The sequence below is a fragment of the Ochlerotatus camptorhynchus genome, unplaced genomic scaffold (assembly GCF_037179485.1).
Source record: "Ochlerotatus camptorhynchus isolate MF236.1 unplaced genomic scaffold, CSIRO-AGI_Acam_v1.1 ptg000361l, whole genome shotgun sequence".
Classification (NCBI taxonomy): domain Eukaryota; kingdom Metazoa; phylum Arthropoda; class Insecta; order Diptera; family Culicidae; genus Ochlerotatus; species Ochlerotatus camptorhynchus.
In genome coordinates this window covers 11,523,623-11,531,086 of record NW_027040849.1, presented here as the reverse complement: position 1 = coordinate 11,531,086, position 7,464 = coordinate 11,523,623, and positions in this window count along the sequence as shown.

Here is a 7,464-nt window from a genome sequence, read left to right as displayed (position 1 = left end):
GTAACTGACAGAACTCTGCAGGTAAATTATCAAAATTCAAAATCTGATCGACTACCTGTTAGAGCAGGAGTTCATCAGGGTAGCAATCTTGGGCCTATATTGTGTAACATTTTCACTTCGGACCTCCCTGATTTGCCTCAGGGTTTCCACAAATCTTTGTTCGCTGATGACACAGGCATTACCGCTAAAGGAAGAAGTCTTCGTGTTATTTGCAGCAGACTGCAGAACAGTTTAAATATTTTCTCTTCTTATTTACAAAAATGGAAGATTTCTCCCAACTTATAATATTTCCACATAAGCCTAGAGCTTCGTTTTTGAAACCTAGTAGTAGTCACATAGTCACAATGAACGGAGTTCCAATTTGCTGGTCAAACCAAGTGAAATATCTTGGATTAGTACTTGACCAAAAATTAACTTTTAAAGATCACATTGAGGGCATTCAAGCCAAATGTACTTCTTCTTCTTCTTCGCATTTCAAGCTTATTGCATATCGCATATTAGCTTATTGCGTGCTCTCAACCTAGTGTTCCAGATGCACTTCCACAGTTATTAATTGAGAGCTTTCGATGCCTGTACCATTTTTGCATTGGTATAATTGTATGGCAAGTCTAATCATACTTCTATGCCCAGGGAAGTCGAGAAATTTTCCAACCCGGAAAATTCCTAGACCGGGACCGGGAATTGAACCCAGCCACCTCCAGCATGGTCTTGCTTTGTAGCTGCGCCTTTACCGACTGAGCTAAGGGAGGCCCAAAGCCAAATGTAACAAATATCTAAAATGTTTATATCCTCTTATAAACAGTAAATCCAAATTAACCTCGAAAAGAAGCGTTTTTTAAGAGCATTTTGTTCATTGTCAAATCATTTTTTTTCATAATGTTCATTATAACAAGACATCATTCTATTTAAAAGCGCATTCCTGGCATGGTTTGTTCTTTGGTTATTAATATAACACATATTTCTGTTTCTTAAGGAACGAGTGAGAGCATAAAAATTTAGATTTTCGAAAATCTCTGTAGCATTCACTCTTTGCGCTACAACATCGTTTATAAAAGCTATCATTGCGAATTGCCTTCGCTTTTCCAGTGCATCCAAATTGATCAACATATATCGAGACTCATAAGATGGTAAGGGTAACTCGTCTAGCCTAACTTTCTAAGAGCAAATAATATAAACTGTTTTTGGACAGATTCAATGCGGTTTATATGCGTATCTTGATATGGAGACCAGATTATGTTATAGTACTAAAGGAGGGGCCTAACATATGCTACGTATAATGTTTTGATTGTGTATGGATCATTAATATGAAAACTAAACCTTTTAATAAACCCTACTTAGCATGTTGTTTGCCTTATAGATAATGTTATTATAATGCTCAACAAAGCTTAATTTAGAATCGAGTATAACACCTAAATCTCTAACTTTATTGCACTTTTCAACTCTGTTTTTTTCCTATTGTTACATGTTCTTGCCTAATAATTTGCTGTCGTGTAAATGAAATGGAATTACGTTTCTTCACATTAGGCTTCAATAAACTTTGTGTGCACCTAATGTAAAAGTTATCAATTTCTTGTTGATCATGAATTTTCAGGAAAAGTTTCTTGTCGTCTGCATATATTGAGACATTCAGGATATTCAATATGTGCTCTACATCATTAACAAATATATTATGGAAGATGGGAACCTTGTGGCACACCAGATGTTACATTAACTACTGACGATACATCTCCTTCAAATCTAACTCTTTGTGTTCTACCGGTCAAGTATGACTGAATCAATTTTAATAACTGTTGACTAAAGCCCAGCTTTGTTAATTTGAGTTGCAAAAGAGGGATATCAACTCTATAAAACGCTTTACTGAAGTCAGTATATAGTGCTTTGACATAATGTCCCATTTCGTAAAAAGAAAATTTTAAAAATTCAACAGATTAGTAGTCGTTGACCGTCCTTTAACAAAACCATGCTGTTTGCCTGTAATTAAATGCTTAACTTGTGCGAAAACATCAATTATTGACAATATTGTAACTCCACGGTAAATTTTAACGTCTGATTTTTTCCACTATTAAAAATTGGAATCAAAAACGATTCCTTCCAAATTGACGAAAGAAAACAGGATTCGAGATAAGAGTTGAACAGCCAAAACCAAGACCAACAATTTGCAAACCAAAACCACAATGGGGTAGAGGAGAATTTCTCCTACCTGTTCATTATGTTGGTTTGCCTTTGCGGACTTCAGTTTGCGAGAAAATAGCCTGACAAGGTTTGTTTACAAAATTGAGTTAAGGCCATTTCAATTGTTGGTCTTGAAACAATGGCTTCGCTATCTCCTGCGATACTGATTTCAAGAATACTGGTGGCTATCCATCTGGTCCTGCACCCTTTGATTTTTTTTCCTTGATTTGTTTTCCGTCGATCTTGTTTTCCGTGCTGAAAAGGGATAATCAACTCTGCACACTGTGCCGAAACACAGCATGGCACACTGTTCGGCTCGTTATGGAACACGTTGACAAGTATGTCATGAACAATATTATAAAAACGGCAACACTGTTGAGCGATGAAGTTTTTCTAATCGATTTACCCGTTGCTAAGGTTTGTTTTTTTCCCAAGTGAAAAATAAATATCCGTAAGTTCAGGTCAATACTAGAGATGGGCTATCAGATCCGGATTCATTCAAAAGTTCCGGTTTAGTATGGAGAGTGAATAATCTACAGCTGATGTTTTATATGAATCGGATCATCGGCCTTTCGCTCTGTTATCAGTTCTAACAAACTCTACTTTTAGGCGCATTTTTGGAAACAGTTGAAGCTAGAAAATAAAATTTATACCTGCAGTTCCTGAAAAATCTACACGGCCAATCATACCAACTCAGTGACTGAGAATAATTGACTCAGAGAATTTTCTTTCTATACGAAATTTAATCAGATTTGGAAGAAACTGTAGTTACTCATAAGCTATGAGTAACTGCAGTTTCTTGCAAATCTGAGTAAATTTCGTATGGAATGAAAATTCTCTGAGTCAATTATTCTCAATTGCTGAGTTGGTATGATTGGCCGTGTAACGAGGAGAATTGATGGGTAAAATTGCTGAGGATATGTGACGTATGGCTGACCTCTACATCGAGCAGCAGCTGAAGGTGGGGATCCTCTCCATGAACTGTATGGGACTTTGAATGCTAAGCAGCCCCGAACTTGGAAGTTTTTTTTTTTTTTTTGCCATTTAAATGATCTTTATTTCTTGTGATTGTGTGGTTTACATGTATGAATTTGTTAAGTGACACAGATGCGTCTTTTCAACTTTGGTACATTTGAGATTTTAATTATTATTTACAGTTCCTAGTCCTATCAGGCCTATTTTAAAGTATGACCACCTTGGTGGGATTGGTTTGATTTGAATTGGAAAAGGGAGACTACTTATAACTACTATTTACAACTACAACTAACCTACAACTACTATGTACACCTAACCTACTATATACAAATTGCTTATCAAAGCATGTTCTGATAAATTACATTTTTGTGTAAATTTAGTCTTAATTTCGTTAATTTTGGAATCTATTTTGGCAATGCCTGCCTCTTCGTGTAAATTTGTTATTCTAGTGTCAAAAGGACGATCAAGAACCATCCTCAGCACTCTATTCTGAGCGACCTGAATTTTGTTCCTGTGAGTCTGTGCACATGATTCCCACACCGGAGCTGCGTAGAGGATCGCAGGTGCTACGATTTGTTTGTAGACGGCCAGTTTGTTCACCCTTGAGAGGCGGGATCTGCGGCAAATCAGCGGATACAGACACCTAACCAAGGCGGAACACTTGACTACGGTTTTCTCCACATGCGAGCGGAATAGAAGCTTTTCGTCAAACAACATCCCGAGATAGGTAACTTCGGCGGACCACTCAACCCTTGTGCCATCCATGATTACAGTACAAGAGGGAGCCGGTTTTAGTTTGGGTGATTGTCGATGGAGGAACATGATTGTTTGTGTTTTGGAAGCATTGATTTTGATTTTCCACGTGGTGGCATAATCAGCAAAGGCGTTAAGGCATCGTTGAAGTTTGTTCGTTATTTCGCGAGGCATCCTTCCTTTGACGGCTATTGCGGTATCATCTGCGAACAGGAAAAACACGCAACCGTCTCCAAGGGGAGGAATGTCGGAAGTGTAAATGCTGTAGAGCAAGGTCCCCAGCAGACTGCCTTGCGGGACTCCTGCAGGGATGGAAAACGTGTCTGAAAGACAACCATTCAACGATACCTTAAACGACCTTTGCTGGAGGTAGCTACGGGTGATTTTAACCAGATGTAATGGAAAGTTGAAGTTACAGAGCTTGTATACAAGCCCATTGTGCCAGACATTATCAAACGCTTTCTCAACGTCTAACAAGGCCATGGCTGTGGACTTGGATACAGCTTTGTTACTTCGGATGTTATTCATCACCCGCACTAGCTGGTGATTGGTGGAGTGCCCCTTTCTGAACCCAAACTGTTCCGGAAGGAGAATGTTATTTTCCTCGACAAACTTGAGCAAACGATTGAGAATGAGTTTCTCGAACAATTTGCTCAGCGCTGAAAGGAGGCTGATTGGTCTGTAGCTTGAAGCTAGCGTTGGGTCCTTCCCGGGTTTGCGGATAGGTATGATTTTCGCTGTCTTCCAGATGCTTGGAAAGTAGTGCAGTTCCAAGCATCTGTTGAAGACAGCAGCCAGCAGAGAGTGAACCTTCATGCTGAGATTTTTCAACACTAGGTTGAATATTCCGTCAAACCCGGGGGCCTTCATGTTTTTGGTGCATTTCAGCGCTGAGCAAATCTGTTCCACTGTGATTCTATCCTCCGGAGGGATGGCACAAGGGGAGGAATCAAAGTTGAGTACGCATTGCTCAACCTGAACTTCGAGCGGACTTTGGATGTTGGAGCCAAGCAAGTGCGATTTGGCAATATGCTCACCAATCGCATTTGCTTTCTCCTGAGGGGTGATTATGAGCCGATCGTCATCATTTTCATCTTTTAGTGGCGGAATGGGTTTAGGGTGCGTCTTTAAGACCTTGGCAACTTTCCAGAATGGTCTGGAGCGGTCGTCCAGATTCTGGACAAGCCGCCCGAAGCTTTCGTTCCGGAGTGAGACCATTCTGGAAGCAATCTCCTTGTTCAGATCGGCCATTTCACGTTTCATCGCTTGATCTCCAGTCCTCTGAAACTGGCGTCTACGAACATTTCTCAGGCGAATTAAGAGTTGGGTGTGGGAATCAATAGCAATAAACTTACCCCTCACAGGAACTCGTCGGACGCACGCCTCGTCAGCCACGGTTATGGCTTGGTGGAGTCCCTCCAATGCTCGGTCGATGTCCTCCACGGTGTCAAGCGGCGGGTTGTCGATGATGTGCCTGTCTACCACGCGTCCAAACTGGGCCCAGTTTACGCGATGATAGTCCTTGCGCAGGCTTGAAGCAGGAGCCACGTTGCAGCCCAGCTCAGACACCACCGGTTGGTGGTCGGAACTGAGTTCGTTCAAGGCTACCGGCTTGGACAAGCCGATATTTGTCAGGAACAGGTCTAGTGTCGATGGGTTGCCCGCCGGTGAGATAAATGTTGGCTCATCCGAAAACCAAACGGAGTACAGCCCATGCTGTGAGTGGTCGAACAGGAGACGACCGTTCTGGTTCTGCTGGTAGTTCCGCCAGGCCTCATGGCGAGCATTCAGATCTCCTCCAACTACGAAGCGGGAACCGGTACGGGTGATGGTGGACAGGTCCTTCTTGAATTTAGCCGCTAGTCCACTGCTGGCGGCACACTGTCGAGGGCAGTAGACGGCGATGAACTGGACGTATCCAGTCGACGACTCCACCTCCACACCAAGGGCCTCGATGATAGTGGTGCGGATATGGGACAGAGTGTGGTATTTTATTCCTTTCTTGACGACGACCGCAACACCACCCCCCCTGGAGCTGGTGCGATCAAGCCGGATAATGTTGTGGTCAGGCAACCAGAAGCTGTCACCGGACTTTAGATGGGTCTCGGTTAGAAGGCCCACGTCGATGCTGTGCTTGCGGAGGAAGTCGGCAAGCTCAATCTCTTTTGGTCTTACAGAGCAAGCATTCCAGGTGACGATACTTAGCGGTTTAGACGCCATACTGGATGATGAACTTACCGAGCACTTGGATCTGTTCGGGCTTATTGCGGCACTTACGAAGAGCACCGGACATGTTGACGAAGATTTCCATCAGTTCATCCGCTGAGAACAGATCGGGGTTGTTGTTTTGCGCTGTTGGTTGTCTCCAGAATCCAGGGGGGGATGGAGAGCTTTGGCCAGCAGAATCACCGGAAGTTGCTTGAGCGGAATGCACCCGTGAATTCACTTGCCTTTGCTGAGGAGCACGAAGGGGCGGGAAATCCTCCGTCCGAAATGCCGGGACTTTGTCCTTCTTGCGTCCTGGTTGGTTGTTAGTTGCCGCCTGTTTTCGGATGCGTTTGAAGTCCTCGCGTTTGGAGCACTGTCTGTCGGAACCTTGATGAGCACCACCACAGTTGGCGCATTTTAACGCCACAGCTCCATCCGCAGGGCAGTTGGAAGTGGCGTGTTCTTGAGCGCAGTTGCTACAGCGTGGCTTGATGTTGCAGTTGCGAGTGCCGTGTCCAAAGTTTAGACATCGTTGGCACTGGGTCACATCGCGATGGCCTCCACGGTATGGCTCCCATCGTACGATTATGGAGTAGATTGAGCGGATAGCCTGCAGCGCATTCAGCGTCACCGTTCCCTTCTGGAAGTGCACCAGGAAAAGACAATCCGGGTACGTCTTCACGTTTTCGTCTCGCCTCGTCATCCGAAAGACAGCGATTGGGGCCAGCTTGTACCGGTCCTTGAGTTCTTCTTCGATCGCCTTGGGATCAACATCCGGTAGACCCCTGATGACTACCTTGAAGGGCTTTTCACCGGGGATGTCGTGCGTGAAGTATTCCGCATTGGAATCCTTCAGGAATTTGACTGCGATTTCGTATTCCGCTTTCGTCCGGAGCATCACCTTAGTGCCGATCCTGCTGATCTTGTACTCAGCTGCGATGCCCAGCGATGCGAAATCGCCAATGAGCGTTTTGAGTGGCACTACCTTCACCACCAGTGGAGGAAGCTTGATTTTCGCCGCACTCGGACCGGCAGAATTCTCGGTTTCGACGGCGTCGCCGAAATCACCGATGTCGCTGGCGTTCGTCGCGGTAACATCGTCGCGTCCGCTCGTACCATCGGACTGACCTTGGTTCTTCTTCCTCTTTTTCGTCCGCTTCACAGGGACTGGGTTGGTATTTCCAACATCGGTGGGCAGAGTAGCGTACCTATTTGAGGTAGGTACCGAGCTACCCTCACCACTGTTCTTCTTCTCCGCTTGTTCACGAAGTCGGCTCCGAGAGCGCTGTCTTCCCATCACGCGATGCGACCGACACTACTGACGACGCGACGTGCAGTATATCTGCAAACGTTTGT